This window comes from Cupressus sempervirens, chromosome 5 (genome assembly GCF_028749045.1).
Source record: "Cupressus sempervirens isolate cs-2001-9-10 chromosome 5, ASM2874904v1, whole genome shotgun sequence".
Classification (NCBI taxonomy): Eukaryota; Viridiplantae; Streptophyta; class Pinopsida; order Cupressales; family Cupressaceae; genus Cupressus; species Cupressus sempervirens.
The window spans coordinates 652,486,708-652,514,197 of record NC_143122.1 but is presented as its reverse complement, the minus strand read 5'-3'; positions in this window follow the sequence as shown (position 1 = coordinate 652,514,197).

The window sequence follows — 27,490 nt, the reverse complement described above, 5'->3', positions numbered from 1 at the left end:
GAAAGCTATGGAAGTGCATATTAGGGTTCTAGAATCTAGAATGAAACCCCCAATTACCAAGTGTGCTCTAAAACTACCAAGTGGACTTTGAAACTACCAACTATGCACCTAAAGTGTGCAGTTGGTAAAACAGGGGTGCAGTTGGTAAAACATGTCAAAACTTGATACTTAGAATGTGGGTATGCAAGATGTGAGTGTTTTTTTTTATTTTTAGGTGTTTAAGGGTATTACACAACCTAGGAAAGTGCCAAATGAACTAGGTTTTGATATGCAAGGTGAAAATGGCCTAGGGAAACTATGCAAATGCAAATGCAAAGTGACATTTTGGAGGTTGACTAGAGGAGATGAAAATGACCCTATAGTATGAAAAATGAAGGTTAGGGTTGGATTTTGGACTTAGTAATGATGTTAGGGGTTGATGTATGCAAGCTATACTATGCAAGAGATGGTGTTCTAGGGTTGATAATGATTTTTGGGATATGCAAAATGAGGATAAGTGATCAAGAAGATAATTTGATGAATAGACAAGTTGATAGGGTTTGATAGTGGAAATGATGCTAAGGTTTTGAACAATGCAAGATGAGGAGGATATACCACTAGGGTAAGTCAAAACTATATTTAGGGACACCAAGAATAAGATTAGGCTAATGATAAAGGTATATGCAAGGTTCTGAACTTAGGTGAAATCTTTAGAAAGTACCTTTATCTAGGAGTTTAACCTTGTGATAATGAACTTCGCATCTTGAACAAAAAGTGATAAAAGAAAAAAAAGATCGAATTGATAAAGATGAAAAGGTCAAATCTATCAAGACATAGAAAGACTTTAAGCAAAGAAAATGATAAGAAAAGATAAAAATACTAGTGAAGATCCATCATCCATCAACACTAGGAGATACTCTAGGACTCATACTTTGTTCAGATTTTTGACAAATTCAAAGGTTTTAAGGTTCAAAATGACATTTACGGGGCTCAAAATGATGATGCTACTATGTAGATATGCAATAAGGAAAGGTCCTAAGATGTAAAATGGGATTTTGGGTGCAAGATATGGTTTTGGGTCATGTGAAAAAGGAGGACCTACAAAGGCTCCTAAATACAGTTTTGGGGTCCTAAAATGCAGTTTCAAGGCCTAAAATGGTCATATAGGTGCCCAACTGCACTTTGAAAGCACCAAGTGCACTCTAAGAGTACCAAATATTCCTATGGTGTATTTGGGGCTAATTTGGGCATAGTTGGTAGTTTCATGGCATACTTGGGAAGCTAGGTGGAATGCTTGTTGAATCTAAGTTATGTGGTTGCCAGGTTCATATGCTAGAAAGCTAGGATGCTAGGGATGATGTTATGACTAGATAGTAGGTGCAAAATGGAGGTTATGACCTAAAGAATGATGTCCTAAGTGAATACAATGAAGGTTAAGAGATGCAAGATGCAGATTAGGACATACTCAGACAGGGGGCCTATCCAAGTACCGCAGGACACCTCTAAAGTCTCAAAATGCTATCTGGAAGCCCAAACTAGGTCCTAAACCACCAAGTGTGCTCAATAGTACCAACTCCACCTATGGTGCAGTTAAGGCCAGTTTGAGCATAGTTGGTAGTTTCAAGGCGCAGTTGGTAAACTAGGCTAAAACTAAGGCAATTTTGAGTGTTGGGGTTTTCAAATTGGTGTCATAGTGAGCTAGATAGCACACAAAAATGTTAAGACTAGGATGGAAGTTCAAAATGATGTGTATGAAATCTATAATTATGGTCAAATTTTTGAAGATGAGGGTTTAGTATGTAAAGATGCAAGATGGACAATGCAAAATGCAAGTTTTGGGGTTGAAATGCAAAGACTAAAGGACACAAACTAAACCCTAATGAATGCAATGTGAAGGATGAGGGAAGCATAATGAGGACTAGAAGATGCTAGATGAAGCCTATATAATGCAAGTATAATGCTCAAAATAAGGTGAGTGCAAGTGAGTTCTATGCAAGGATTAAATCCATATATGCCAAGCACATTTAGGATCACAAATGGCCATGTTCTCCAAGTCTTGAATGTATTGGACCAAAGTTTGTAAATTTTTGACAAGGTTGTAATGTTTAGATAGTGTTTGATGTTATCCAATGTGTAAATTTGAATGTTTTCCTTATCTTGATTAATGTTTTACACACACACAAGACACATTAAGACAAGAATAGTTGTTGTTAAAAGTGAACAAACAAACCACAACCTAGGCTTTATGACTATATCCACTGAATTCCTACTTGAAAAAAAGTTTAGTCATGCTTATCCAAAGTGGACAACTTAGGATTTTGGCACCACAGGCTCCCCCTTATAGTGCACTCACTTCTTAGGGCTACCAAGATCTGCTTCCTAAGGGGCATGACTTCCCAAGGGACTATTGTCTCTACTAAGGACCGCAAGAATGTAGGATATCTTCACAGGCATGGGTGACCCCTTGAGCTAGTGGATAGAAAGGATTTTGACCACTAAAATAAGGTTTTTAGTAAGGGTATTCCATTTGGCAAGTGAATGATAAACTTCTACAGAAGGTCTCCTAGCCCCGAGAACTGAGGTTTGATGTAATGACCCCATCTTTTAGCCTTCATGTTCTCCAAAGTCTAAGTGGTGCATAAGAGAAAATTAAATTAATTTCTTATAAAGTCTAAATAAATTAAAAAGGTGACTTTATATTTAATTAATTAAATTAATTATTGTATTACAAGGGAGAACCTTCTAGAGTGTGTATTAATTATTGGAAAGGTGGAAGCCTCTAGTAATTAAATTTTCTAGCAGCACAATTAATGATTGTATTGCAAGGGAGGAGTTTCTAGAGAGTTCATTAATTATTGGAAGGGGGAAGCTTCTAGCACTTGCAATTAATTAATGTTCTAGTTCCTTCTAGAAGGGTGAAGGAAAAAGGATAAATAGGGGTGAGAGTCTCATTGTTTAGCATCAATTTTTTGTGAATGACATTTGATAAGAGCTTGGATGTGTGAGTCACATATCTTTCTTGGCAATAGAGGACGTTCATCCTCTCTTGTAACATTCTAGATGCCATTCCCTTTGGGTTTGGCCTTTGGAATACATTGCTTTATACTTGATTTTATCATTTTGAGAACTAATATAATTTCAGCATCGGTTCAATCTTCAGTTTGCATAAAAAAATTATTTTAGTAGTTGGTTTAGTTTTTGGGCATTTCTAGGGTGCCCATTACAGTGGTATCAGAGCTTTCTTCCAAAGTGTTTCACAAAGTTATAACCAATAGGAGCCCATTACATTATAGTGGTAATAGAGTTGCCCACTACAATGGTATCAGAGCTTTCTTGCAAAGTCTTTCATGAAGTTATAACTGGTGGGTGTCCATTATAGTGGTATCAGAGCTACCCATTACAATGGTATCAGAGCATTTCTAGAGCTCCCCACTATAGTGGTATCAAAGCCATTTCTAGGGTATCCATTATAGTTTTATCAGAGCTATAAGTCTTTCCATCCTATGGAGATCTTTAGCATCTATGTTTGAGCATGCAACAAGGGCTTTATCATTTCTAAAATACCAAAGCAAGACAAAGTAGGAGTTCAAACTTGCAGAATGAATAGGGTAGTTCATCTATGTAGAGGGACATACAATCCAATCATACATACATAGAGGAGATATTCTTTGAACAAGACAGTACTATGGGTGACCAAGATGATAGGAATATCAGCCCAGATCAGGAAAATGTAATGTTTAGGTTATTGGATACATTAGAGGAGAGGCAATGGATGCAATAGGAGTAGAATAGGTGAATGGATATGATGTTATAGCTAATGGCTAGACAAATGGGCATCAATATTAATCCAGGTGATGCCAACAATGGAAATAAAAATAATAGGGGCAATGATAATGGAGGCTGAGGCAACATTAATGGTAATAATGGACATGACAACAATGGGAATAAGGCTGATAATTTTAGACATGTTGCATGCCCAGCTCGAATAGTAAGCTCGAGACCTCTTCTACCCACCTTTCCACCTAGAGATCCAGTTCAACTAGTTAATGAACCATAGATTATGGAGTTACAAGATCAATTCAGGAGGGATTGGGAGGCTAGTGGACCAGAGTTTCAGGAAGACATTTCTCTTAGAGATTACTTGGACTAGAGGATGAGACACATGCCCAGATTAGGAGGAAGAAGTCAAAACCTTGAGTTGAGAAAGAAAGTTGGGAAACTTTCTTTACCTTATTATGATTCTTTAGGGAAGATGACTACACAAGCTTGGGTGTAGAAGATGGATACATACTTGTAGCTAAAGCCTATGTTTGAAGAGGAGGCTATAAAGTATGTGGCTATTCACTTGGATGGACTGGCACATGAGTGGTGGCACCATGGCATGGTAAACTTGGGACATAATTAGATCACATCTTATGAGGAGTTTAGTAGTATGCATGTAGTTGTAGATGTGTGTTTTAATGATAGTACATCTGTTACTGCTAATGAGGTGAGTGATATAGTGATAGAGTCATATTATACTATCGATCAAAAAAATGTTGATGTTCACTTCTGGGATAGTACTATGTTCAACATGGATGTAACATTGTCTTATGACAATCTGATGTTTGAGGTTGATGTTGATCACTCACCTGAGTGGAGTTGGGTTCAAATTTCACCATCTACAAAGATTCAATTTTGTGTTGCAGCAATCGGGAAGAAGAGATTTCATAGATCTTCTATGCAATTGCCTTCTAGTGACATCCTAACTTCTACATCATCAACACAATTTTTGGGTGCTAGGATGCAAGACATGTGGTTGGTCTTGGTGATGTTGATTTACAGTTGGTTTAGTGTCCATAAGGGTGTCACATACTACTTCATTTGGGATCGAGGTGGATGCTAGAGTTCATTGTGTTGCTGGATTTCTTGAGGACAAGCAATTTCAAGTAGGGTAGACTATAATGACCCCATCTTTTAGCCTTCATGTTCTCCAAAGTCTAAGTGGAGCATAAGAGGAAATTAAATTAATTTCTTATAAAGTCGTTAAAAAAATTAAAATTAAAAAATTAAAAGGTGGCTTTATATTTAATTAATTTAATTAATTATTGTATTACAAGGGAGAAGCTTCTAGAGTGTGTATTAATTATTGGAAAGGTGGAAGCCTCTAGTAATTTAATTTTCTAGAAGCACAATTAATTATTGTATTGCAAGGGAGGAGTTTCTAGAGAGTGCATTAATTATTGAAAGGGGGAGGCTTCTAGCACTTGCAATTAATTAATGTTTTAGTTCTTTCTAGAAGGGTGAAGGAGAAGGATAAATAGGGGTGAGAGTCATTTTTTAGCATCAGATTTTTGTGAATCACATTTGATAAGAGCTTGGATGTGTGAGTCACATATCTTTCTTGGCAATAGAGGACATTCGTCCTCTCTTGTAACATTCTAGATGTCATTCCCTGGGGGTTTGGCCTTTGGAATACATTGCTTTATACTTGATTTTGTCATTTTGAGAACTAATATAATTTCACCATCGATTCAATCTTCAGTTTGCATAAAAAATCTATTTTAGCAGTTGGTTCAATTTTTGGGCATTTCCAAGGTGCCCATTACATTTGACACACCACAAGGATACTGGAGGAGAGCTATCATGTAGCAATATTTCCAACATGGCTTTCACCATAATTGAGTTTTATATAGTGGCTAGAACATTGACCTGGCTTTGGCTTGTTACTACTCTAAAGTCAACTCCTTGCATACCCAATATTGGATATCTTGTTCCAAGGAAAGCTTCACTATAGAAGTTACACAAATTTCTCTTACACCCAAGATCCATGAATGGTGAGGGGAGAGGATACATTCTTGTAACTCCTAGGGATTTAAACACTACAAACATGCCAATCAGAAAAGAAAAAGTTCATTTTAAGCACCAAACAAAGTGTTATTTAATCTAAGAAATCCACACACATGGTTTTCACAAACACATAGGGTCTTCGACAACGTCCTATAAATAAGCATTAGTAATTTTTCATGATCATGTCTTCATCCAACAATCACCACATGCTACAAATAGACCATCAGTAACACAAAAACATCAACCATAGGTCCTAGAAACAAACAAAAACCCTAGATGTAGATTTTGATTAAAACATGTGCTTTCTGTGAACCAAGTGCACTCTGATAGAGCAAACTATGTCCTAGGAGACCAGAATCACCCAAACTACCCTCAAGTGTGCTTAGTCAATGCTAACTACACCCATGGTGCACTTGGGGCCCAGAAGGGTGCAATTGGTAGTTTTTGGGCATAGTTGGGAGGTTAGTGGCAAGTTGTGGGGAAATGGTGCCTAAATAAGAACCAAAAATTGAAAATTTTGAAACCTATACTCCCAAGTGCACCTAGATAGTGTAGACTATGCCCATGGTGTAGTTGGGGCCCAAAAGGGTACAGTTGGTAAGTTCTAAGCACATTTGGTAAGTTAGGAATAGCAAACAAGGGTTATGGTGGCTCCTAGGCCCCTAAAACTGCCTTCTAGGGGTCCAAAGTGCGCCTTGATAGAGCAGAGTGCACCCTAGGACAGCAAGCTAACAAAATTTATAGTTATTATACCCTCCCAAGTGAGCTCCTTCCTTGCACCTACAAGCACAAAACAAGAAAACCCAAGTTAGATAAGCATCTTCATGTCGTGTTCACCAATTGTAGGACTAAAAAATGGGCTAATGTCTAACATACTATGAGAAAATCACAAACTCGGTAAACATATGTTAACACCCTCTAGTTTACCATGAAATCCAAATGAATAAAGAAAGAAAAACAATGTTAAAAACTCCCTCTTTCACTTGTAGCTCCCATGTCCTTCTTAATTCTCCATGTGATGTAGCTCCAAATTTCCTATAGTGCACACAATGTTGAAGAAAAAAGCCTAGGATAATGATGGTGCTATGAGAATAATTGAGGATGTGATTTGAATGTGACAACAGGAGTGAAAAAATGAGAAAACTAGGGACCTGAAAAGACTTAAGAATTAGGGACTGGAAATGAGAGAAAGAATGCTCATTTTATAATCAACCTCAAAGATAAGAGCATTGGAATTGTCACCTTGGATATGTGACATGGAAAGAGATTCCTTGGACATGGAAAGAGATTCCTTGGAGAATCCATGACACATATGATACAAGATGCCAAATGTTGGATTGTATGATGCTTGGAAGTCAAACTTGGCTAAAGATGGAAGATAATTTATGACGTGTCATATGACACCTCAAACCCACTTAAAGGAAAGAATCTATGACAATGGAAGCCAAATATGGATGTGTGTAAGAGAATAAGAATATTGGATTATGACATATCTTAGCCAAGTGTCAAAGGAGAATCCATGAGGTGTCACACCCATGCGTGATGACAATGTCAATATTTTGTGGAATATTTGAATTAAAAATCCTTTATTCCATAAAATAGAAATTAGTGAAAATAGAATTAATGGAGGAAAATATAACTTAGGAAATTGAGAATTTCCATGGTTTGCAAATGATGAACCAATTAATTAATAAATTATCAATTAATTGAGAAGATTAGTTAAGAAGAATAATTAGTAATGACATAGGATTAAATTATGGGTTGTTGAATCCTATAGAGAAAATTAGTAGGTGACTAGCCAATTTGATTAACTAAGTGTGATAGTATCCTTTGATGAAGTGTGATGATAATAGAGATTGACTAGAATGATAATGGATAGACAAAAGCCATAGTCAAATTGATTGATTGATTGAAATTAATAACATGCCGAGGACACAAGACATGAATTAAAGATACGTAACATTTAACTGACATTGTAAATGCTATAGGATCAAGATTTATTGATGAGGTTGATCATAATAATTTCAATGTATGTAGTCAATATTATTAAAATGGTTTGATGATGTCATGATCTAAGACTAAGGGATTTGACAATTTCCATGATCGAATGACAAGAATGATAGTAACTAGCACTAAGAGCCATGAAAATACTAAGGTCAAATTTATAAGATTTGATAGATTGATAGGTTTCCAAGGTACTAAAAGCCACAACAATGCCTAGGATTTGACAAATGATGATGGATTTGGGATTTTTGACATGTTCTAGGCTGATTAGGACTAATTTTGGGTGATTTCAAGTTGATTTGAAATGGTTTTGAGTTGATTTGAAGTTGTTTTAAGTTGATATGAAATGATTTCAAAATGATGCAAAAGAGTATGAATGATGACAAAAACTGTTGAGATATGATCAATTTGGCCAAAAGATCAAAATTAGTGGATTGAGAAAATGGGATGAATTAGTATGAAGAAGTGATGAAACCATAGATGTGAACCATTTTTTAGTACCTTTCAGATATCTCATGATTCTTTTGATTGCCATCATGAGACTTTCTCAAGGATTTGTTGAGACTCTTGCCATCATTCCAACTACTAGAGCAATATCAAGCCTTGTATGTACTACATACTACAATTTTCCAATCATTGATCTATATGTGGTTTGATCTATTTCTTTGAAATCATCATTTTTGGAGAGCTTATGTCCACTAGACATAGGGGTTCCAACTAGTCTTGAATCTTCCATTCCAAACTTCTTCAGTATCTCCTTGATATGCTTAGATTGAGTGATGTAGATACCATCTTTCTTCTATTAAATCTATAATCCAACAAAGAATTTTGTTTCTCCAATTATAGACATCTCAAATTCCTTGCTCATTTCTTCTGAAAATGCCTTGCACAAGTCATCGTTTCCTATGAATAATGTGTCATCAACAAATATTTATGCCAACATAATATTTTTTTTGGTCCTTCTTTGAAATAAAAGCTACTATTATCATTTGTTCTTTGAAAACCAATCTATATCAAATATTTATTTAGTCTTTCATACCATTCTCTGGGAGCTTGCTTGAGACGATGTAGTGCTTTTTGTAGTTTATAGAACATGTCCCTTTTTTTAGGATCTACAAAACCTTCTAGTTGTTCAATATAGACTTCTTCATCAAGAATTCCATTCAAGAATGTAGATTTAACATCTATTTGATATACTTTAAATTCTCTATGTGATTCATATGCAAGTAGAGTTCTGACACCTTCCAATATTGCAATAGGGGCAAAAGTTTCACCATAGTCAATACTTTCTTCTTGAGAATAACCTTTACATACCAGTCTTGTTTTCTTTCTAGACACTTTTCCATCTTCATTTAGCTTGTTTCTAAATACCCACTTTGTACTAATTACATTTTTATCCTTGGGTCTAGGAATAAGAGTCCATGTCTTGTTCTTCTTTATCTGTTCTATCTCTTCATTCATTGCTTTAATCCAACTTTCATTTTCTACAGCATCTTTAACATTTCTAGGTTTAGATCCTAGAAGTAAACATGTACCTTTTAGTTTTCTTCTTGTCATTGTTCCATTAGATTTGTCTCCAATGATTTGATTAGGTGCATGATGCCTTCTGACATATCTTGCTAACATAGGCTCTTCAAGTTTTGAATGAGTTCCATTGTCTTCATTATGAACTTTAGTTTCAAGCTTGGGTTCTTCTATCTATGACTTGGGTCCTTCAGACTCGGTTTGAACTAGCTCGGTAGCCTTTTTTTGTGACTCAATATTCCTTTAGATTGTGACTCAGGTTGCATTATCTGTAACTTAATAACCATTGGAGATTTTGGGGACTCAAGAGATGAAGCTTCCTTTCTTTCTGATAGGTTTGGCAATGTATCAAGTTCATAGTAAAACAATCATCTGTAATTTTCTAGCTCCTTGTTGCTTTCTTCTTCACTCTTTTCTACAAACTTGTCAATTCTCACATGTGCACTTTCTATGATCTCATGAGTGGACAAACTCAAACATTTGTATGCTTTACTTCTATAGGAGTATCTTAGAAATATGCCTTCATCCCCCTTTACATCAAATTTTTCTTTTCTAGATTCTTTCAAGCTATAACATTTGCTGCCAAATACTTTCAAGTAACTTACATTAGACCTATTTGTAGCCATATCATAGCTGCTAAGGAGTTTTGTTTGAATATTTCTTCAATTATACTCTATTCAAGGTATGAGCTATAGTGCTGATTGCTTCCTTCTAGTATTTGAGAGCAACATTCTTTTCAATCATCAATGTTCTTGCACAATCCATGATAGATCTATTTCTTCTTTCAGCTATACCATTCTACTATGGTGTACTAGGAGCTGATACTTGCCTTTTAATTCCTCTTTCAATGCAAAAATTATTGAATTCATCACAAATGAATTCACCACCTCTGTCTGATCTTAAGCATTTCAATCTTTTTCCAATTTCTTTTTCTACTCTTGCCAGATACCATTTGAAATTTTCAAAATCTTATGATTTTTCTTTTAGATACATCATAGTCATCATTCTAGAATAATCATCAACAAAAAGAATGAAAAAAATTTCTCTATTATATCTCTCTATTGCAATGGGTTCACATAGGTTAGTATCTACAATTTCTAAGATTTCTTTTGACTAATAGTTTTTGCTCTTAAAATTAGTATTTACCATTTTATCAATTTGGCAATTCTTGCATAAACCCATATCAGGCTTTTCCAAACTAGGAATTCTTCTTACTCTTCTATGTTTTCTTATCTTAACCAAATTATCAAAGTTTACATGACATAGCCTTTTGTGCCAAAACTAGCTTTACTCTACTTGAGCAATAAAACATAAACAATCACTAAGATCAAGACAAAATAGATTACCTTTTTTTTGATTGCCAGATCCAACCAGATTTCCTTTTCCATCTAGTAGTTTGGCTTGTCCATTCATGAATTCTTCCTTCAATCCAATGTTATCCAACTATGCCACACTTAGTATATTATGCTTTAGTCCTTCAACCCAATAAGCATTGTCACATATAAGTTCTCTAGTCAATGAAATACATCCTTTTCCTTTTATGTTACAAAGTTCATTGTTTCCAAATCTCAAACTACCTCCATCATAATATTCCATGTGCTCAAATTTTGTTTTGTCTCCAGTCATATGATGTGAACAACCACTATCAATAATCCATATATCATTTTTTCTAACATGAGAGATAAGTGCCATCTTTTCTCCTTCATCATGAAATTCATCTTTTACAACAATGTATACCATTTCATCTTCACTATTATCAAAATCTTTAGCTATAAAACAAGATTTCTTACCTTTGTCCTTGTAGTTGTTGTAGTTCTTGGAATCCTTATTGCCTTTGTGCTTATTGCTTTTCTTTTCATCTTTTATCTCTTTATTTGGACACCTTGCAACAATATGACCAATTTCTTCACAAGGAAAGCAGATCAAAGGAACTTTACCTTTGTACTTACCTCTGCCTTTTGAATACTTCCTTGCAAGTATGGCTTCAACAACTTCAAGATTCATGTTTGAACTTTCTTCTGATTCTTCTTCTTCACTTCTTGATTTAGTGGACTTTTATTTCTTAGTCTTTTCTTTGATTGAGAGTTTAGCTTTAAATGTAGATTCAATATTCTTTGAAACAAGAACATAGTTATCATAGTTGTCCAATTCAAAAGCTATTAGTCTTATAACTAGAGAATCCAAGGTTAATTTTTTATTTGGATCACATCTCATTTCCTAAATAGTAGACACTCTAATTTCATAGATAGGAAGAAGAGTTTTGAGTACCTTACTTACAATAGTTTCCTTTTGAATGTCTCCTCTAGATGCTTTGGTTGCACTTAGACTGGCCTTGATTCTTTCCACATATTTTGTAATGTTTTCATCTTCTCTCATTCTCATTTGGTCAAATTTTCCTCTAAGACTTTTTGCTTTGGCTCTTCTTGCATTTTCATCTCCTCCATAGATATCTTTTAGTTTAGTCCACATTGCATGAGTAGTTTTACAATCCTTTACCTCATCAAACTGAGACTAGATGCAATATTAATCATTATGATGTTATGATTCTTCTTTTGAATAATATCTATAGCTGATAATTTTTCAGAGGAAGTTTTGTATATAGTATCAAGATATTTGCAACTTGAATCACTAATAGTAGCTATATGTAACATCATAAGTCCTTGCCATCCTACAAAATTGTCTCTATTCAACTTTGGAATCTCTCTTTTGTAAGACATGCTGATATTTAGTTTAGGTCCTTGAAACCTTCTCTGCAAGAACCAAAAGCTCTAATACCAATTTTTGGAAATATAAGAAGAGTAATTGAGAGGGGAGGGTGAATTAGTTACTAAAAAAATAAATCTTAGATTCCTTAGATTTTAGTACAAATTAAATTCTAAAAATTGAAATGTTGATGCTTGGCATACACATAGTTAATGCTGTAACTTGGTAAATATTGAATTTACTAGGTAATGAATTAGCTTTGCAGGTCTTAAGATGTTATTAGTTATTATCATTACTTCATCTTAATTGCAAGAATAAAAGAAATAACATGAACACATTTGACACCAAGATTTAATATGGAAATTCAATTTGAGAAAATCCACCAATTGTAACTAGTTACTAATTTTCACTGTTCTGAAGTGAGCCCTATTAGGAGCTAACCCTATTAAAGGTTACAAAACACACTATTAGGTGTAACCCTATTATAAGATTTAATCACCCTATTAGGAGTGGCATTCTTAGAGGTCTTTAGACAATTCAACAAAACTGCCACCTTGTTAGAGGATTTACAAATAGCTATTAAGCCAACTCTATTAAGAGATTTAGATCACTACTACAATTGTTAGTGAGTAAAAATGAGATGACCTAATCTAAATGCAATTGAATTGGTGATTATAGATTTCTATTTTGGATTCTACTTGACCCTTCCTGATAGAATATAGCTTTTCTACTCCATAAGGATATTCTATTTATCCTTCAAATTTGCTTCCTCTTCTCATCATTAAATCTTCAATAACATCTTCATACTTTCACACTTTGAAATCACAACTTGACCTTATATTTATATCTTTCATATTGTCAAGTCAGCTCAAATACAACTTATAATAATTAATATTCATCACCTTAGTTAGCGAGAACCAATAGATAAATCAATTAAGCTTAATATGCAAAAATAAGAAAATCCTTCATTAGCCAACCTAGCTTGGTAGTAACTAACTCAAAAGTGATTTCCTATGTTAACCAATAGAAGCTTGTTTAACACTGCAAACTCATGAAAATCCTTTGGTAACCAAGTGAGCTTTGTTAGCAATAGTTTTTGTTAGGATAAAACCATAGACAAAAATTAAACTACATGCAAATATAACCAATAACAGAAAATAATAGATCACACAAAAATGAACACAAGGCACCAAGATTTAATGTGGTTCACCTAATCCCTCAGCTATGTCCACCAAACAACAAGTTCAATTTTATTACAATCCAGTGATTATAACCTGATTACAATCTGTAATCCCTTACAGCTCAATACCGTCGCAAGAAGCAATTTTGCAACACACTATAATACAATCCCTATCCCTAAGCCCTTTTATACAAGTATTAAACTGCTTTAGGGTTATAACATGTCGGCTTGAATATACGAATGGCGAATCCACTAATTATGAAGTATGTACAGTACTTTCCTAATTAGTCACCACAATCTAACAATCTCCCACTTGGGGACTGATCGGGCTCCACAGTAAACAACAATCTCCCGCTTAGAGACTGATCTTGTACCAATACCACTACCACATGGGGCTCCCATTGGATCAAACCACCCTAGACTTTGCTATGCTTTTATTCATGTTTAGTTTAGAAGAGTAACTGAAGCTAAAGAGGAGTTCAGCTTCTCCCTTGTTACAACCTTTGTCAACATATCTGCGAGATTGTCATTTGTATGTATCTTCTCTATCTTTAACTGTCCATCCTCTTCTTGTGTCTTGGCACAAATCTCCTTAGTCAACTTCAAATGACCAGGTAAAGGTGTGCTGACAACTTTAGCATTCTCCATAGAGAAATGTTGCAACACCTTCTCAACATAATCAACTTGAGATAGCATCAATGTTCTATTCTTCCTATCTCTACAAATCTTCATACCAAGGATTTTTTTTGCTGCCCCCAAATCCTTCATAGAAAATGCATGTGCTAACTGGTGTTTCAACCCCTTAATATGATCCATGCTAGACCAAGCTACAAGCATATCATCAACATATAAACATAAAATAATGTAGCTATCATCATCCAACCTCTTAAAATAAACACAATAATCATAATGACACCTGTGATAGTCATGCTCATGCATAAACCATACCTTTACCAAGAACACCATAAGTCCTCAAAATGAAACCATCTCCATACACCATGAAGAAAACCATCTCCACATACCATAAAGAACCATCTCCACACACCATGAAGATAACCAAGTTTACCATGCAAATGTCAAAGACACTTTTGTAGCAATAGGATCTGAGACAAACCTTCAACATTTGCAAACACTCAATAAATATATCAATGCCAACAACTCCCACTCAACTATGGTACCAAGTCACCTATGGAATCATAAAATCCATCTCCTACATGAAGATCTAAACCAAAGCAAGAACTAATCTTGCACTGTCACCCCATCATTGTCACAAGCTCCCACTAAACCATGTATCCAGGCTATCTATGACATAATGATGAAAAAATCATCTTCTAACCATGAGAATTAACCAAGGCATCAAACCATCAAAGCACTCAAAGTGCACATCATGAGCTCCTCAAAAGAAATCAAATAACCATGATCCTCAATCAAGAAGATATACCACCATAATTGAATTAGAAATCTAAATTGGTGATCATCAAGGATGTACTTGTATATCCAATCATTTCATGTCAAAACCATGACACCATGATCACATCCATGAATCGAGCATCTATCTCTCAAAGTGTCCAACCTGTCAGCATAAAATAGTCAACCACAATCCTCCACCATAATTGTACCTGGTAACAACATCTCATCCCTTCTACATAAAGAAAAAAATTTAGCAAATCATGTGACTTGGGCATAGACAACTCAAATCCAAGCCACCAATCTAAATATGCATCAATAATGAAAGATCAATGGTTAAAGACAACCCATAACCAAGCTATAAATGCAACTTGTAAGTATAGACCGCTTACAACACTGCACAACTTGTAGATCCAACAAGTCATCATACATATACAAACCAAACATTGATAAAAATATCATCATGAAACCAATCTAAAATATGAATTAAGTATACAATGACATCAAATCTTAAATCTCCAATGCCATAAGCTCACAATGTTACCATAACTATTTCTACATAACCCATAATAGATCTAAAATAAACACAGAATTAAAATCCACATGCAAGAGAATAGACAACATACCCACAAAATTGTGACACAAGATATACCCTGGGAAACTCTCATTGAGGGAAATACCGAGCCTCGAAAAGCATCCATCACCATGTATTATTCTACAAAATTACCATTGCAATACAACCATGGAAGCCTTCATGGCCATAGCCAAAAACGAGCAAACTATGTGAACAAGCATGAATCCACACATCCCATGCCATGCTTCCAACCTTCACAAATGCTCCCTTGGCTAACCTGTCAAGCCTTGTCCCACTCAACTCTTACCTTTTCCTCTTCTCTGGCTACTTATATAGTAGCAAGTCCCACAAAACCACCAAGTGGTATTACATAAACCATGTGCTACTTAACCCACTGACCCCACATTTAATATTGGGCATTTAATTCTTTTCCCCAATATTAAATAATTATATGAAATATTATCACAATATTACAATACAATCCTAACCCTAAGCCCTTTTATACAAGTATTAAATTGTTTTAGGGTTATAATATGTTGGCTCAAATCTAGGAATGGCGAATCTACAAATCCTGATAAAATAGGGCCCCAAACCCCACTAATTATGAAGTATGTACAGTACTTTCTTGATTAGTCACCACAATCTAACAGTTCCATCCAACTTTCCTTTATTAACTAAGTGAGCTCAGTTAACACTCATCCTCTGTAGACTTTTCTTCGATGCTTGAGTGAGCTCAGTAGACACTACTTTCTAAACTAGGCAACCACAAAAATGCTTGGTAGACATAGAAAACTATCTTCACTGCCTGAGTGAGCTCAACATATACTAACTTATAATGATATGACATTTGTGCAACATCAAAGACACTACATAATTAATCAATTATATCCAACATTCTCCCTCTTTGGCATTGATGGCAACACAACATGTCATAACACAATGAAATTTATCATTTATTCTTAAGAACTCCCTCTATTAGTATGAGCTCTTCCTTTCACTAGATTCTTTCTCTATCTAGAACAACTTCTGCCTAGTTCACTCATAGAACTTTCTCCCTCTTACAAAAAACTTCTCCTTCTTTGGAATGACAAAATTTTTACAAATATATGTTAGTAAACTTCTCCCTCTTTGACAACACATGCCAAAGACAACAATTCTAATAATATCAATATACCTTATGTACTGATTCATTTGCAATATGCCACTATTAATACTACATCAACTATTTGATTTTCAATGTGCTCTGGTTGATGCATCACTAAACTTTATTTAGTGTTCTCCAGATAGAGGAATGACACCTAGTTTACCTCTTAGATACAAAAATGAATCCTTAGGTAATGGCTTGGTGAATATGTCTACAATTTTCTCTTTTTTGTTTACATATTCCAATCTAACTTTTTTATCCTACACCAATTCTCTTAAGAAGTGATATTTTATAGAAATGTACTTTGTTTTGGTATGCATCACTGGGTTTATAAATATATTGATTGCACTGGTGTTATCACAATATATGACTACTGGAATTTTGATCTCTACATTCATTCCTTCCAACAATTGTTTGAACCAAACAATGCTAGAATAATTGACTATTGTTGTCACATATTCTGCCTCTACTATGGATTGAGAGCTTACAATTTTGTTTCTTGCTTGTCCAAGACACTAATCTTTTACCAAGAAAGAATGTTCCATCACTAGTTCTTTTTTTGTCACCAAGACTTCCTTCCCAATCATCATCAATAAACACCTTCAAGTCCAAATTTCCTCTAAGTTTTAGCATAAGCCATAGTCTTCAGTACCTTTTAGATATCTCATGATTCTTTTGATTGCCATCATGTAATTTTTTCTTGAATTTTGTAAGAATATTTCCATCATTCCAACTAGTAGAGCAATATCAAGCCTTGTATGTACTACATACTACAGTTTTTCAATAATTGACTTGTTTTTGGTTTGATCTACTTCTTTGGAATCATCATTTTTGGAGAGCTTATGTCCAGTAGACATAGGGTTTCCAACTGGTCTTGAATCCTCCATGCCAAACTTCTTCAGTATCTCCTTGATATACTTAGATTGAGTGATGTAGATACCATCTTTCTTCTAGTGGATCTATAATCCAACAAAGATTTTTATTTCTCCAAAAATAGACATGTCAAATTCATTGTTCATTTCTTTTGCAAATTCCTTACACAAGTCATCATTTCCTATGAATAATGTGTCATCGAAAAATATTTCTACCAACACAATCTTTTTGTCTGGTCCTTCTTTTTTATATAGGCTTTTGTTATCATTTGTTCTTTGAAAACCGATCTGTATCAAATATTTATGTATTCTTTCATACCAAGCTCTCAAAGCTTGCTTGAGACCATATAGTGCTTTGTGTAGTTTGCAGACCATGTCCCTTTTGTTAGGATCTACAAAACCTTATGGTTGTTCAATGTAGACTTCCTCATCAAGAATTTAATTCAACAATGTAGATTTAACATCAATTTGATATACTTTATATCTTCTATGAGCTTCATATGCAAGTAGAGTTCTAACACCTTCTAATCTTATAATAGGGGAAAAAATTTCACCATAGTTAATACCTTCTTCTTGAGAATAACCTTTACATACCAGTCTTGCTTTGTTTCTAGACACTTTTGCATCTTCATTCAGCTTCTTTCTGAACACTCACTTAGTACCAATTAAATTTTTATCTTTGGGTCTAGGAACAAGAATCCAAGTCTTATTCTTGTCTATCTATTCTATCTCTTCATTCAAGGCTTCAATCCAACTTTCATTTTCCAGAGTATCTTTAACATTTCTAGTTTAGATTCAGTAAGTAAACATGTACCTTTTAATTTGCTTCTTGTCATTATTCCATCATATTTGTCTTCAATGATCTAATCACGTGCATGATGTCTTCTAACATATCTTGCTAACATAGGCTCTTTGGGTTTTGAGTGAGTTCCATTGTCATTATTATGAACTTCAATTTCAAGCGTGGGTTCTTTTGTCTATAACTTGGGTCCTTCAGAATCAGTTTGAACTAGCTCGATAGCCTCTATCTGTGATGCAAGTCCTTCATACTATGAGTTGGGTTGAACTTTATGCAACTAGGTAACCATTGGAGATTTTTGGGACTCAAGAGATGAAGCTTCCTTTCTTTTTGATGGGTTTGGCAGGGTATGAGGTTCATAGTAAACAAATCTTATGTAATCTTTTGACTCCTTGTTGCTTTCTTCTTCACTCTTTTCTGTAAACTCATCAATTCTCGCATGTTCACTTTCAATGATATGATGAGTAGACAAATTTAAACATTTTTATGCTTTACTTCTATAGGAGTACCCTAGAAATATACCTTCATCACCTTCTACATCAAATTTTCCTTTTCTAGATTATTTCAAGATAGAACATTTGCTAACAAATACTTTCAAGTAACTTACATTAGACCTTTTTGTAGCCATAACATAGTTGATAAGGAGTTTAAGTGTTTGAATATTTCATCAATTGTACTCTATTCAAGGTATGAACTATAGTGTTGATAGCTTCCTTCCAGTATTTGAGAGCAACATTCTTTTCAATCATCAATGTTCTTGCACAATCCATGATAGATCTATTTCTTCTTTTAGGTATACCATTCTATTGTGGTGTACTAGGGACTGATACTTGTCTTTCCATTCATTTTTCAATTTAAAAATTATTGAATTCATTGCAAATTAATTCACCACCTTTGTCTAATCTTAAATAATTCAATCTTTTTGTAGTTTCTTTTTCTACTCTTGCCAAATACCATTTGAAATATTTCTCAAAAGCTTATGATTTTTCTTTTAGATACATCATAGTCATCATTCTAGAATAATCATCACAAAAAAATTTCTCTAATGCATCTCTCTATTCCAATGGGTCCACATAGGTTAGTATGTATAATTTCTTAGATTTCTTCTAACTGATAGTTTTTGCTCTTAAAACTAGTCTTTCCCATTTTACAAATTTGGCAATTTCGTATAAACTCGTGTTAGGCTTTTTCAAACTAGGAATGCCTCTTACTCTTTTATGTTTTCTTATCTTAACTAGATTATCAAAGTTTACATGACACAGCCTTTTGTTCCATAACTAGCTTTCTTCTACTTGAGCAATAAAACATGAACAATCACTGATATCAAGATAAAATAGAATACCTTTTGTTTGCATTCTAGATCCAACCAGATTTCCTTTTCCATCCGATAGTTTGGCTTGTCCATTCATGAATTCTACCTTGAATCCAATGTTATTCAACTATGCCACACTCAATAGACTGTTCTTTAGTCCTTCAACCCAATAAGCATTTTCACATATAAGTTCTCTAGTCAATGAAATACATCATTTTCCTTTTATGTTACAAGGTGCATTGTTTCCAAATCTCACACTACCTCCATCATAATATTCCATGTCCTCAAGTTTTGTTTTGTCTCCATTCATATGATGTGAATAGTCAATATTAATAATCCATTTATCATTTTTGCTAACATGAGAGATAAGTGCCATCTTTTCTCCTTCATCATCAAATTCATCTTTTATATCAATGTATACCATTTTATCTTCACTGTTATTAGAATCTTTAGCTATAAAACAAGATTTCTTACCTTTGTCCTTTTAGTTATTGTAGTTCTTGGAATCCTTATTGCCTTTGTGCTTATTGCTTTTCTTTTCATCTTTGATCTCTTTATTTGGAAACCTTGCAAAAATGTGACCAATTTCTTCACAAGAAAAGAAAATAAGAGGAATTTTACCTTTTTAATTACCTCTGTCTTTCGAATACTTCCTTGCAAATATGGCTTCAACATATTCAAGATCACTATCTAAACTTTGTTCTGATTCTTCTTCTTCACTTCTTGATTGAGTGGACTTTGATTTCTTAGCCTTTTCTTTGACTGAGAGTTTATCTTTAAATTTAGATTCAATATTCTTTGAAACGAGAACATAGTTATCATAGTGTTCTAATTCAAAAGCTCTCAGTCTTCCAACTAGAGCATCCAAGGTTAATTTTTTATTTGCATCACATCTCATTTCTTGAATAGAAAATACTCTAATTGCATAGATAGGAAGAAGAATAAGAGTACCTTACAATAGTTTTCTCCAAAATGTCTCCTCTAGATGCTTTGATTTCACTTACACTGGCCTTGATTCTTTCCACATATTTTGCAATTTTTTTATCTTCTCTCATTCTCATTTGGTCAAATTGTCCTCTAAGACTTTTTTCTTTGGCTCTTCTTACATTTTCATCTCCTTTGTAGATATCTTTCAGTTTAGTCCACATTGCATGAGCAGTTTTACAGTCCTTTACCTCATCAAATTCAACATAACTAAAGCAGATACAATATCAATCATCGTGATGTTATGATTCTTCTTTTTAGCAATATCTTCAACTGATAGTGTTCCAGAGGGAGTTTTTTATTTAGTATCAAGATATTTGCAATGTAAATCACTGATAGTAGCCAGATGTAACCTCATAAGTTCTTGGCATGCTACAAAATTGTCTCTGTTCAACTTGGAAATCTCTATTTTATAAGACATCTTGATCTTTAGCTTAGCTCCTTGAAACCTTCTCTGTAAGCACCAAAAGCTCTAATGCCAATTTTTGGAAATATAAGAGGAGTAACTAAGAGGGGACGGGTGAATCAGTTGCTAAAAAAATAAATCCCAGATCCCTTAGATGTCAGTACAAATTAAAATTTGAAAACTAAAATGCTAATGCTCGACATACATACTTAATATTGTAACTCGATAAATACTGAATTTACTCTGTAATGAATTAGCTTTTTAGATCTTAAGATGTTATCAGTGATTATCATTACTTTATCTCAATTATAAGCATCAAAGAAATAGCATGAACACATTTGACACCAAGATTTAATGTGGAAACCCAATTTGAGAAAAATCATCAATTGTAACTAGTTACTAATTTTCACTCTTCTAAAGTGAGCCCTATTAGGAGCCAACCCTGTTAAAGGTTACAAAACAAACTATTAGGTGTGACCTTGTTAAAAGATTTAATCACCCTATTAGGAGTGGTCTTGTTAGAGGTCTTTAGACATTTCAACAAAACTACCACCTTGTTAGAGGATTTACAAATAGTTATTAAGCCAACTCTATTGAGATTTAGATCACTACTACAATGGGTAGAGAGTAATAATGAGATGACCTAATTTGAATGGAATTGAATTATTGATTATAGATATCTATTCTAGCTTGTACTTGATCCTTCTTGATTGAATATAGTTTTTCTACTCCAAAAGGATATTCTACTTATCCTTCCAATTCACTTCCTCTTTTCACCATTAAATCTTCAATAACATCTTCATACTTTCACATTTTGTAACCACAACTTAACCTTATACTCATATCTTTCATATTGTCAAGTTGGCTCAAATACAACTTAGAATAATTAATATTCATCACTTTAGACATCTAGAACCAATAGATAAATCAATTAAGCTTAATATGCCAAAATAAGAAAATCCTTCATTAGCTGGCCCAACTCAATAGTAATTGACTCGAAAGTAATTTCTTGTGTTAACCAACAGATGCTTGGTTAACATTGCAAACTCACAAAAATCCTTTGGTAACTGAGTGATCTTGGTTAGTACTAGTTCCATCCAACTTTCCTTCATTAACCGAGTGAGCTTTGTTAACACTCATCTTCTGCAGACTTTCCTTCAATGCTTGAGTGAGCTTGATAGACACTACCTTCTGAACTAGACAACCACAAGAATGCTTGGTAGACACAAAAAAATGTCTTCACTACCTAAGTGAGCTTAGCATATATTGACTACTAATGATATGAAATTTTTGTAACATCAAAGAAAATACACAATTAATCAATTGTATCCAAAAGGTGTGCCCTATCCTGATCAACACCTTGAAGAGGAGGTAGGCAATCATTGATGGTCTTCATCATTTTCCTCAAGTCAACTTCCTCTGACTTAGCCTACTACTCTCTATGGTTCTCTTCTTGATACTCACTGACATGCTCTTCCCTACCCTCTTCCTAATTAAGGCCTTCATGGATAGACTCATGTATAGTGATGTTTTTTCCTTGTCCATGGCCTCCATTACGGCCTAAGCTATGACCTCTAACTAAAGATCTCATCCCAAATACCATCCTACAATAATATTCAAGATACAAGATGTTATAATATCCATAAAACATACCATTATAAGGTATACATAGAAGATACATGTTTTGAAAACAAGATAAGTTCAATTTTTAGCTTTGCCTGGTTTAGGTTTAAGTATATTTTAGTTTGAAGTCTAAATATTCAAGTTTAAAAATATACAGCTAACAATTTAATTTCTAGTTCAGTTCAACTAGTTTAAGTTTTTAGTTTGAAATACACACACACACACACACACACACACACACACACACACATTTCATTTTAGTTTAACTAGTTAACAACTAGTGGCATTCCAATATGCCTAGAGCTCCCAATGTAGAACTCAGGCTTTGATACCAAATGTAATGCCCCACCAAGGGATCTAAAAGAATTTATCTAAAGTTTAACTAAGTTTTCCAAACATTACTTTTTTAAGGAAAAATAACATACACATCAAACATAAAGTAGCGGAAGTAATAACAAACCATCATACATAAGAAAATATAACAAATTACATTCCTTAAGGATCTCAAGATGTTGAGTCACATTTAAATTTAAATAATACTAAGTTTAATAAATAACACATCCACATGAAAGAATAATTACAAGTTCAAGTCCATTTAAATAATCTACATTTGTTCCAAATGCCACTTGGCAATAAATTCAAAATGCACAATCATCCATTGTACATGTCACAGGGTATGAAAGGCTGAAATAATATACATTTATAAAATAGGTTACATCGTCCCTTTTGGATCCATGAAACAAAGTACAATACAATACGTAAAGATCATCCACCATAAGATATGACCATCCGTCATAAAGATAGAATGAAAGGAAAAGCAGACAAAGAACTCTAGCCATGGCATCAACGGATGGATCTCAATGGTAAGAGTAAAATGCACTACCACCCAACCATGTGGTAACCCAAAATAGCCCACTCCTACCATGCTAAGGAGATAGTCTCAAGTATCAAACAAGATATGAATCCAAAAATCAAAAGTAATATCTAAGTCAAGGAAACCCTAAAAGTAATCTAACTCAAAGGTTCCAACATAAATCAACATCTAGACCTAGAGGCAAGCATAGACACATAGGAAATCTATATTGCTAGTGGGCAAGTGTCATTGCACGAACCAACTCTAGGGTTACTTGGCTAGTCTTTTAATCCTCCGCCCCCCTAGTGACTCCATGTGGCACTAGTATACTTTCTTACTGACAAGGCATACTAATGAGTCAACTATAAGGTTACCTAGCTAGTCTTTTAATCCTTCGGCCCCTTAGTGACTTTCTATGGTACCAATTTCTTATTAATTCATTTTAAACCCATTTTAAAATGAACAGTTATACTTATTAAACTACTTACAATTGGTTACCCTAGCAGCCACTTTGGGCCCTAGCTTCTGTTGCAAGCCACTTCCCAACTTAACATGAAAATTACCTACCCTAGGCTCATAAACGCAAATCAAAGAATCATAGTATATCACCTCAGTCCTATATAAGTGACTAGAAAGCATCAAAAGATAATTCAAAATAACACATCAGTTCTTTGCTAGCAACTGGAAAATATCTCAAAAATATTGATTGAAGACTCAATAAGGTTAAGTCAAATATGTCATAACATCCATCTTGTTATCCCACAAGGACACTGAAAGCAATAACCAACAATATAACCAAACTCATCATAGAGCATAACAACACACTACCATGGTTGAATTTAAAAGATCAAATATCAAATCAACATAATACCATAATCATAGAACTCCCAAGCCTCTGGTAGACATCTTAAAATTGGTCAACACTCTAGTCAACCCACTCCCAAACATAGACAACATATAGACAACATAGCAGTTTCATAGTTTGGCTTGATTTTGAAAGCACATAGTTGAGTCAACAATAAGGTTTAAATATTTGTTTCAATGTAAGTTTGTGAGTACCTATGATTTACAATTTAACCATTACTATTTACCCCATTCCTATATTTGAATAAAATGCACAATTACCCTAATTCAATTTTAAGTCTATTATTCCAAATAAGTTAAGGGTAATTATTCATTTAAATTATTAAAATAATACTTATTGATTTTTAAATAAAATAATTACAATTTAATTAAAATCAATACCTTTAATTAATAATAAAATAAATCTACAACTTCATTAAATAACTTTCATTATTAATTAAACTTAATTAAATTAATTAATAATTTATATAAAAATAAAAATATTACATTCATTAGTAATTTATTAAATTATTAAATATTAATAAAATTTATTAATAAAATTATTAATAAATAATGATATAAATTTAATACAATTTAAATTTAATAAAAATTAAATACAATTTAAATTTATTAAAAACTAATTTAAAAATATTAAAAATTAAAAAAAATTGGAAATGCATTTAACCTTGCATTTAGAGCTCGCACGACTAGTAGGCTATCTACCACAGTAGGATATTATTGCGTTAGCAGTCCCTAGTATCACAGTAGTACTTGCTATGATAGGGATAAGAAGAAGAGGGCGAGGTGGGTTGTGGTCGCTTGCCTCCACCCACCAATATATATTTTTTAATTATTTTTAAAATAAAAATAAGACTCTATTTTCCTCCTCGTACATAAGATGAAATCCAATTTTTTTTTTAAATCTTTTTTTTTAAAGAAATAAAACAAACCAATTTCCCCCCCAATATTTATTATTATTATTTTGTTTTTTTTTTTATAAACATTTGCAAATTTAGCTTGATAGGGAAAACTACAGAAAACTTGTCAAATTTTAATTCTAAATTTTTTATTTCATTACAAACCATTCTTGATTATGAAAACAAAAAACAAAAAACTAATTTATTTAATCTATAGAACGAGGTTTCTACTGATATTTTAATCCTCACGTATATAAAAGAAATTCAATACGAAAAACAAAAGATTCAAAATGAAAGATTGAAGGATTCATACAACAAAATTTGGGAAACAGATTTCAACAATCATGAAGAAGACAGGAATAATAAACAATGTAATTATCTGGGTGAATCAAAACACAAGAATATGCCCAGTTCTGATGCTACTATCACAAACATCGAAAAGATTGTGAGAGAAATTTCTTCTCTCAAAACCTTCTCTCTAAAAATTCCTTCTCCAAAATTCCTGGTCTCTCTTCAAAAACTTTTGGTCCATGGAAAATGAACCCTTAAATGTTGATAAGGAGTTCTCTCCTAAACTCGGGGGACTGATGCGATCACCTGGGGGAAATCCTTGATCACAACTTTTTTAACTCTTTATTATCTTTTTCAAAATTCATGCATACTTTGTGAAATTTTAAATATCTTTAATAAATTGATTTCCTCTTTCACTTTATAATTAATTTATTATATTTTAATCTCAGTAATTTAATTAAAATAAAACTTTATTAAATAATTGCTTACTTTCTCTTAATAATTTTCAAAGAGTTTTTAATATAATATTTTTTAACTTAAGTAATAATATTTAGCATTTATTTAAAAATGAACTCCTAAATGTATTATTATTAAACTAAATAAATATTATTACACTCTAAAATTAAACTATAATTTTCTCTTTAAATTTAATTCTTTTTATTTAATTAATTTTCAATTAATTAAATATTAAAAATATCATAATAATTTTCCACTAAATTAAATCATTAATTAATCTTTTAATTTGAATTAGTTAATAGAAAAAATACAAAAGACTTACAAGAAATAAATACTAAAAACCAACATAAAATACCACACACAAGACCAAACTCAAGGGTTATAATCACAAAGTTACATCATACAATGCATTTAGAAGGGTAATCATCATAGATACTTGTCCTAATTTTTTAGGAAAAATGGTTTAAAGGTTAGGATTTGGACTCAAGAATTTATTTCTCCTCTCTTACCATTGAGATAACGTGATAGGTTATGCTCATCCTGGCAATTCAGGGAAGTTGATACCTAGTACCTACAGTCTGCATAAAATCCATGCATGTACAAACACATATATACTAAGCTAAATAAGAAATGAAAAGAAGTGGTGCATCATGTAGATCTTGACTAGCAAGTGACTACGACTCCCTTTCTTAACCACATCAGAAACAGCATACATAAATAAAACATACACATGTAATATGGGGTAAGTATCCATAAGAAAACACATATAATAATCCATCTAACTAATCATCATCAAATAACCAAAATCACTGTAATAATCATCATCATGCATACATGAAGTAAATAGTACCAAGTAGTTTCATCATAAAATCAACTGAATATGAAACAATATTTGGTAATATGAAAGATAATGCTACTAATCATCAGGCATAAAATTGGTCTAAAAGAGTTCAACAATAATAACAAAATGTAAACTAGAGGTAGGCACTACACCTTTGCATGCGACTACACTAATATGAAGGGGTTAGACCCTAAAATTTGTACCCATAGAATCTATATAAGCTCTCAGTGCAAGCAAGTAAGACAAGCCCAAAGGAGATTTAATCCCACTTTGAGAGATACAATGAAGGTAGAGTTGCAAAAGCTCCTTAGTGCAAGTTTCATTTATCCTATTTCTAGTAGCCAATGGTTTCCCCTCTAGTAATTGTCCCAAAGAAAATGGGGGAAATGGTGAATTTGTGTGGACTATAGGGAGCTTAATAAAGCCACTAAAAGGAATCACTTTCCACTACCTTTCATTGACCAAGTACTTGATAATCTTGTTGGTAAAAAGTATTTTTTATTTCTAGATGGCTTTAGTGGATATAACTAGATCCAAATATCACAAGAAGATCAAGATAAGACAATGTTCACATATCCATGGGGAAAATTTTCTTACTCAATCTTACCATTTGGATTGTGCAAGCACCTACTACCTTCTAAAGAGTAGTGCTTGGTATTTTCTCTGACATTGCTCCTAACTATGTTGAAATATACACAGATGACTTTACTTCTCATGGAACCACATTTGAGGAGGCACAAGCTAACTTGGAGAAGTTTCTTAAGAGATTTCAAGAATATAACCTCTCCCTTAATAGTGAGAAGTGTTTTATGATGATGGAAGAAGGAGTTGTCTTGGGACATTACCTTTCATCTTTTGGAATCCAGGTAGACCATGCAAAAATTGTAGTCATCAACACACTTCCCACATTGGTCAAGCAGAAAGATGCCAAGAGTTTTCTTTGTCATGT